Here is a 9,346-nt window from a genome sequence, read left to right as displayed (position 1 = left end):
CTTGTTAACAAATACTTTTTATATGCATAGAGGAGGTAAACAACATCTCTTTCTTCCTCCACTTGTTTTACCTGATGTAGCACTTTTGTTTTGCAAAGTTCCTTAGTTAATGAGAGATTTCAAAATCTTTTTCTGCCCAGTAATATTAAACTTAATACCCAGAAATGTGCATTTTTGAAAGTTTTCAAAAATTCACAAAAATTATACCGTTGGTCCTATTTTTCGAACACGCACCTGGGAGCACCTGGGGATGACCAGTGGGGCACCCCAGGGTGGCACCCCACAGGCCGGCGTGGCCTGGAAGGGGGGCGCATGATGTCTACGGGAGCTTCTATTCTTGTAGACAGTGTTGGGCCTCCAAGAGCAGAGGGTTGTAGAACAGCAGCAAGTTTCCCTTAAGTGGATCACCCAAGGTTTATCGATCTCGGGGAGGAAGAGGTCAAAGATATCCCTCTCAAGCAACCCTGCAACCACAAAGCAAGAAGTCTCTTGTGTCCCCAACACACCTAATACACTTGTCAGATGTATATGTGCACTAGTTCGGCGAAGAGATAGTGAGATACAAGTAATATGGATGAGTATGAGTGATAATAGAAATCTGAATAAAATATGGCAGCGAGTAAACATGCAACAAAACAGTAAACAAACGGAGATTCGATGCTTGGAAGCAAGGCCCAGGGTCCTGCTTTCACTAGTGGACACTCTCAACAATGATCACATAATAGGACTACTCTACACCCTCTTGTTGGATGATGAACACCACTAATTGTGTAGGATTACACGAACCCTCAATGCCGGAGTTAACAAGCTCCACAATATTCGATATTCATATTTAAATAACCTTAGAGTGCAAGATAGATCAACACAATTACACCGAGAACTAACATAGCATGCACACTGTCATCATCACACTATGAAGGAGGCATAGATCACATCAATACTATCATAGCAATAGTTAACTTCATAATCTACAAGAGATTACAATCATAACCTACGCCAAGTACTACACGATGCACACACTGTCATCATTACACCGTGCAGGAGGAATAGAGTACTTTAATAACATCACTAGAGTAGCACATAGATGATATTCAACTAGATCACATAAAGAGAGAGATGAACCACATAGCTACAGCGGAGCCCTCAGCACCGGGGGTGAATTACTCCCTCCTCATCATGGAGACAGTGATGGCGGTGAAGATGGCGGTGGAGACGGCGGTGGAGATGACTCCGGGGGCAATTCCCCGTCCCGGCGGCGTGCCGGAACAGAGACTTCTGTCCCCCGAATTGGAGTTTCGCGATGGTGGCGGCTCTGGATGGTTTTCTCTGGTTTCGTCGAACGGTGTCGAGGATTTAGGTCCGGGACGACTAAATAGGCGAAGAGGCGGAGTCGGAGGGGCCACAGGGGGCCCACACACTAGGGCCCCCCCCTTTGGCCGTGTCGCCCTGTGGGGTGGGGCCCCCTGGCTCCCCTCTGGCCTTTCTTCGGTGCTCTGGAAGCTTCCGGGAATTCTAAGATCTTCGGTGTTGATTTCGTCCGATTCCGAGAATATTTCCTTACTAGGATTTCTGAAACCAAAAACAGGAGAAAACAACAACTAGCCCTTCGGCATCTCGTCAATAGGTTAGTTCCGGAAAATGCATAAAAACGATATAAAGTGTGCATACAACATGTAGATATCATCAATAATGTGGCATGGAACATAAGAAATTATCGATACGTCGGAGACGTATCAGCATCCCCAAGCTTAGTTCCTGCTCGTCCCGAGTAGGTAAACGATAACAAAGATAATTTCTGGAGTGACATGCCATCATAATCTTGATCATACTATTGTAAGCATATGTAATGAATGCAGCGATCAAAACAATGGTAATGCAATGAGTAAACAAATGAATCATATAGCAAAGACTCTTCATGAATAGTACTTTCAGGACAAGCATCAATAAGTCTTGCATAAGAGTTAACTCATAAAGCAATAATTCAAAGTAAAGGTATTGAAGCAACACAAAGGAAGATTAAGTTTCAGCGGTTGCTTTCAACTTATAACATGTATATCTCATGGATAGTTGTCAATGTAAAGTAATATAACAAGTGCAATATGCAAGTATGTAGGAATCAATTCATAGTTCACACAAGTGTTTGCTTCTTGAGGTGGAGAGAGATAGGTGAACTGACTCAACAATAAAAGTAAAAGAATGGCCCTTTGCAGAGGGAAGCATTGATTGCTATATTTGTGCTAGAGCTTTGGTTTTGAAAACAAGAAACAATTTTGTCAACGGTAGTAATAAAGCATATGTGTTATGTAAATTATATCCTACAAGTTGCAAGCCTCATGCATAGTATACTAATAGTGCCCGCACCTTGTCCTAATTAGCTCGGATTACCTGGATTATCATCGCAATACATATGTTTTAACCAAGTGTCACAAAGGGGTACCTCTATGCCGCCTGTACAAAGGTCTAAGGAGAAAGCTCGCATTGGATTTCTCGCTATTGATTATTCTCAACTTAGACATCCATACCGGGACAACATAGACAACAGATAATGGACTCCTCTTTAATGCATAAGCATTCAACAATTATTAATTTTATCATATGAGATTGAGGATATTTGTCCAAAATTGAAACTTCCACCATGGATCATGGCTTTAGTTAGCGGCCCAATGTTCTTCTCTAACATTATGCATGCTCTAACCATTCTAGCGGTAAATCTCCCTTACTTCAGACAAGACGGACATGCATAGCAACTCACATGATATTCAACAAAGAGTAATTGATGGCGTCCCCAGGAACATGGTTATCGCACAACAAGCAACTTAATAAGAGATAAAGTGCATAAGTACATTGTAACACCCCAACTTTTGCAACCTTGTTTAGTTGTCCAAAGCTCAAAAATCAGGGGGAACAAAAACTTTTTCTAAAGACTTATTAAGATGAATTGCCTTGATCTGCTTGCAGCTGATTTTCCTTGATGTGCTTCTTAACATGAATTGCCTTGGTTTGCTTGTATATGATTTGCCTTGATCTGCTGGTTTAGGTTTTCTTGAACACCTTAACACTACAAGATCACTTCTTGTCAACCAAGTCTTGACTAATCCAAATTTGTGATATAGTCCAACTTTTACACCTCTAACTTAAATACCTCCACCTGTGGCAATGTCAATGCACCTACCTTGGAATCTTCCCTGTGATGTATTCTAACTCACCTTGTCCCTGATTCAAAGCTTGGGATCATCTACTCCTTAATACACCGCTCTCTTATACCCTAGACAAGAACCCTAATACCTCACAAATTTGACTAAGTCCTAAAACTGTTATGAGGTTCCATTTTGGAGCCTCTGGATTAAGCTACCCCTTGACATCTAAGGCAATGCACTTGGTCCTGGATCTACCTTGTCTTGAGCACTTTCAAACCATATCACTTCCTTCGACCAGATCACTCATCTATCCACTATTCCTTGGTGGTTATGAGGCCAAGTTAGAAATCTGTTTTGGCAGTGTTAAAAAGTTCAAACTTTGGCAGTTGCTCTCTAAGCACCCCCAGATGTTTTTGGTGAACCGAGGGCATGGATCCCATTTATTCAAATCTCTCTACAACTTCCACGTCTTGCATGTCTCCTGCTATCCTTGCAACTTATATTTTCCGCTTGATCTTGTACACTATCCAATATTTAAACTTAAGATCACTTATTCCACTTTTACCTCTTGTTTTTCTTTGATCCAAGTTTAATCTTCACAAAATCAAGTGTGGAAATGAATGTTCCAGTATGTGGTGATCATCTACCCTTGAGATCATATTTCCCAAAATTATTCTTACTTTCTTTTAAAGAAAATTTCCAAAACCCTATTGATTTTCTTCTTTAGTTTTAACTACCAAAACTACTTCTAGTTTTATTAAATCATTTTAAATTATTTCTTCAAATAAAACAATGGAATGAGATTGGTGTGTTTGTCATCTCATTTCCATCCAAAAATAATTTCTATATACTTATCCTCTTGGTTTTATTTTATTTTTGGACAAAATGCATGTTATGGTACTTGCACCATTTCGTGCTTATTTTAAAATTTGAGAAAGCCTACCTTGCCTAGTAATGCAAGTAGAGCATTTCGGAATCCTTGTACTACCTAGCTTCTCTCAATACTTCAAAATACTTTTCAAATAAAGCTCTTTTCAAAAGTTCCATAGCCATAGGTGGTGATCCAAATTATTTATCACATGAGCTCTTTTAATTTTTTTAATGACAACCCTTGCTCATCAAATGCACCTCTCTGATCTGTGTATCATCATCACCTCATCTATCAAGGCATGACCAAAGTTCAGGACCATTGGTCATTCAATTTACTTCCCTTTTTTTTTCCTCTTTGCCTTTTCAAATTAAATCTCTCGATCTTGTGCTAGACCATCATCCCCACCATCTTCTAGCACTTACATTTTGCTCTTTTAAACATCACCCGAACCCATTTTCCTCTTGGCTATGGAAGTAGCCGGCCATGCCATGCATAACATGTGCTTTGTGCCATACTCTATTTCCCTCTCTCTCTATTTTTATTTGATTACCACCAAGCCATCGTCAGCTCCACCATGCACCTACACCCTCTCTTTCTTTACATTCTTGACCACTTGTTCTATGTTGGAAAATTAAGAGCCGGCCATGAAATGCACCACATGCATGGCACTTGTACACCATATCTCTCTCCCTCTCTCTTTCGATTGCACAACACCAAAGCAAGACACACTGATCTCTCCAGCACCATTCTCTCTCTATGGTCGTCCTCCACTATAGCACTGCATCCTTATTGTTTGCTAGTGTTTGGAGACAAGGAAAGAAAGATAGGATACATGCATGTCCGGGACAAAATCTTGGAGAGATCCTAAGCTGCAACCTCTTGATGTCTACGCCCCCTCCTTTTCCTGTAGACAGTGTTGGGCCTCCAAGAGCAGAGGTTTGTAGAACAGTAGCAAGTTTTCCCTTAAGTGGATCACCCAAGGTTTATCGAACTCAGGGAGGAAGAGGTCAAAGATATCCCTCTCAAGCAACCCCGCAACCACAAAGCAAGAAGTCTCTTGTGTCCCCAACACACCTAATAGGTGCACTAGTTCGGCGAAGAGATAGTGAAATACAGGTGGTATGAATATATATGAGCAGTAGCAACGGTGCCAGAAAAGTGCTTGTTGGCGCGTAGTGATGGATGGTGATATAGCGAGCGATGAGAAACGCGGTAAAACGAGTAAACAAGCGGCGATAGCGATATTTAGGAACAAGGCCTAGGGATCATACTTTCACTAGTGGACACTCTCAACATTGATCACATAACGGAATAGATAAATGCATACTCTACACTCTTGTTGGATGACGAACACCATTGCGTAGGATTACACGAACCCTCAATGCCGGAGTTAACAAGCTCCACAATTCAATGTTCATATTTAAATAACCTTAGAGTGCAAGATAGATCAACACAACCAAACCAAGTACTAACATAGCATGCACACCGTAACCTTCACACTATGAAAGGAGGAATAGATCGCATCAATACCATCATAGTAATAGTTAACTTCATAATCTACAAGAGATCACAATCATAGCATAAACCAAGTACTTCATGATGCACACACTGCCAACATTACATCATGGAGGAGGAATAGACTACTTTAATAACATCACTAGAGTAGCACATAGATGAATTGTGATACAAAACTCATATGAATCTCAATCATGTAAAGCAGCTCATGAGATTATTGTATTGAGGTACATGGGAGAGAGATTAACCACATAGCTACAGCGGAGCCCTCAGCCTCGGGGGTGAATTACTCCCTCCTCATCATGGAGACAGCGATGGCGGTGAAGATGGCGATGGAGACGGCGGTGGAGATGACTCCGGGGGCAATTCCCCGTCCCGGCAGGGTGCCGGAACAGAGAGTTCTATCCCCCGAATTGGAGTTTCGCGACGGTGGCGGTGCCCCTGGAGTCTTTCTGGAGTTTCGTCAATTGGTACTGCGTTTTTAGGTCGAAAGGGGTTATATAGGCGAAGAGGCGGCGCAGGAGGGCTGACAGGGTGGCCTCACCCTAGGCCGGCGCGGCCGTGGTCCGGCCCGCGCCGCCTTATGGTGTGGTGGCCCCTCGGCCCTTCTCCGACTCTTCTTCGGTGTTCGGAGCCTTCCGGGAAAAATAGGAGGTTTGGCGTTGATTTCGTCCAATTCCGAGAATATTGCCCGAACAGCCTTTTCCGGAACCAAAAACAGCAGTAAAACAGAACTCGGCCTTTCGGCATCTCGTCAATAGGTTAGTTCCGGAAAACGCATAAAAATGATACAAAGTGTGAACAAAACATGTCGGTATTGTCATAAAACAAGCATGGAACATCAGAAATTATAGATACGTTGGAGACATATCACCTCTCCTCCCTCCACCTTATTCTAGCACGAGACAACACTTCTCCTGCACACATCTGCACCCTTGATGTCCCCCTAGCAAGCCCTATGCCCTTCTCTCTCTCTCACTCTCTCACGGTGGACACCAAGACGTGGACAACGGCGACATGACCTCTCCTGCTCGAGTAGCTGCGCCAGGAGGCTCCTCTCGGACCCCTCTTTTCATCCCGCGCGGTCCCGAGGCCAGTACCTCACCCACGTTTCTCCCACGAGCATGCCAACCAGATGGTCACCGCGCCCTTGGCATGCCGATGCGTTCCCGACAGTCCTAGACTGTCCTGTCGCCTCCAATGGCATAGGACTGCAAGGCACGATCCTATAGACCTCCCCAGTACCTTGGCACCCCGCCAAGACTCTTTTTCATCGTCTTCTACGTGTCGAACACCTGCGTCGCCGCCGGAACTCCGCCTCGCTCCGACCGTTTCAGCACGCGTCCCTTGCCTCTGTTCTGTCACACGACAACCACCACGCGACGCCACGCACGAATCCACCGCCCAAACACCCAATCGCATCCACGCGCAGCTCTTCGTCGGTCCCGTACTCCCTGTCCACCACGCGCCGTCGTCGTGGACGCGGTGCACGCCCCGTCGCGGTGCACCACGGCCGCATCCCATTTAACTCCCAACCAGAGCCCCCATTCACCCTCACCTGCCTCATTCCTCCCTGCACATCTCTCTTCATCCCTCTGGCGAACTGCGGAACTGAACCACTGAGGAGAGAGCCCGTCTCGTTTCCTTCCTCGCCCGACGGAGAAGACCGAGCCGAAGCTCATTGATTCCGCCCGTGGCTCATCGCAGCCGTGGCCACTGCCGTCTTTCTTAGCCCCTCTCTCTCTCTCCGTTTTGTTCCTTTCTGCATCTCCGTGAAACCTCAGCTCTGCCCTTCCTGGCCAGGTCCTCGCCAGAAAGCAGCCACCGCCGAGCCCGACGTTTTCGTCGCTGCGAGTAGCGTGCCAGCCATGTCGACCCTCGCGAGCGCGTCTGGACGTCTGCGTGCATGCTTCATCGTCTGAGCAGCGGCGAGATCCACCGCCGGCCACCGCGCGCTGCACCGTTCTCCGTCGCGATCCCGTCGTCCTCGAGCTGCATGCCCGCCCCGTCGCCACATCGCCCTCGCCGTTGCTGATGCCTGGGAGCCCGTGGGCACCTCCAGCAGGACGCCACCCCGATCCTCTGAAGCTCCTCCTCACCACCACCGTTCCAGTCCCCACTTCGGAGGACTCGTGGGAGCCGCTGTCACCACGTCTGCCGCCGCCTCCTTGAACCACGTCGCCGACCGCGTCGACGTCTGTCTCTTCTTCTGGTCGTCCACGCCGAACCCTCCGTCGGCAGGACCCCGGCTGCATCGTCGCCGTCGCTCCAGAACCCCCACGGTGAGCCTCCTCTCCCCTCTCCGTCGAAGAATCACGGCGCCGCCGTCGCCCGGACGTCGCGTGCGCCTTGAGCCCCGCATGCAGATCCTGCGGCCGCATGCGGTCGCCCATGCATGCCTGCGTGGTGGCGGGCCCCGCCCCAGGCCGTTTTAATACCGTCGCTCCCGCACGACCACGGCAGCAGATGGGCCGGCCTTCCTCAGATCTTCCCAGATCCAGGGTTTTGGCCCATCTCATTTGTTTCCCCTCTCTAAAAAATAAAATACCCTGTCAGATGTAGTTAGGTTTAAATCCATAAAATATTCCTGAATGCCCCAAATTTTTTGTTTCGAAATTCCTTGTGTTGCTAAACAAAATCCTGACCACCCAGTATTGCATGCATGTAGATTTATATTGTATGTTTTTGCTGATAAATGCTTTGCTGAAATGTTGCTATTTGAGTAATTAAATTGTTGAGATATTTGTGTAAACCCTTTTTTGAGTGAAACAAACTTTGTGTGCAAGTACAATTTAATAGCTTTATTTTGGTATAGGCCTCTCCTGCAGGAGTTTCCTGGAATTAAGTTGTTTTACCAAACCATTTCTGTCCAGAGAGCTAGTAAATGATTTTTAAATGGAAAACCGCTATAGATTTGAAACAAAACTAAGTGCTGCTGGTAGATATATATATAGGGTAATTTTTTGCCAAAGGAAATATTTTTAAGAGTTATATTTTAATTCCAAGAATTTAATTACTAAAACAGTACATCTTTTCAGTATTTGATTTTTATAAAATCATTTACAAATCAGAAAAATACCAAACCAGTGGGTTTAGTTCAAAATTAGTCTCACCTATCCAGGAGTATGCTTGGTTTTGGTTGGTGATGCTCTCATACTGGTGTGGCTAGCTAATTGTGTGCTCTGGTTTCTATCTCATTTAAATTATCTAAATTATTTAAAAAAATATTTGAAAGTGATTCTTGTGCAAGTGTGTTATACATTTTGTTAGCTTTCAGTAGGTATGCTGCATTCATTTTTGTGAAATACAGAAAGATTTAGACCATTTAAATGGTTCCTAAGTCAATTCTGGAATTGCAAAAATCATATCTTTTATTTTAAAAATCATAAATGGATGAAACCACTTTCAGTAGCTTACATTAGTAACCCTTTACATACTATAATTTTCCCAAATTTTTGTGTGAATTATTCTGGTGTGGTTTGTTGATTGGGTATGTCTTGTTGTTTTCTTTTTGCGACGCTAGATTCGAACATCGCCGGAAACGAAGGAGGAGGAGACTTCGGAGGGATTGAAGAGGAAGACCAGGGGAACTTTGCTGATCAAGGCAAGCCACCTCTTGATGCATGTCTCACCCTAATTATCTTACTCTTGCATTATCACAGGTTTTGTTAAATTGCATGTCTTTTACTTATTTATGTGAGTGGTTCCACTACTCGAAGTTTTATGATTCCACCCTTATGGGTGCAGCCCTCGTGATACCTACTGATCCAACACTTGCTAGAGATATGGTGCTTAACACCTTATCATCTTTGTCGCCGCTTTT

The sequence above is a fragment of the Lolium rigidum genome, chromosome 3 (genome assembly GCF_022539505.1).
Source record: "Lolium rigidum isolate FL_2022 chromosome 3, APGP_CSIRO_Lrig_0.1, whole genome shotgun sequence".
In the NCBI taxonomy this organism is placed as follows: domain Eukaryota; kingdom Viridiplantae; phylum Streptophyta; class Magnoliopsida; order Poales; family Poaceae; genus Lolium; species Lolium rigidum.
Note: the sequence above shows the minus strand (reverse complement) of the source record.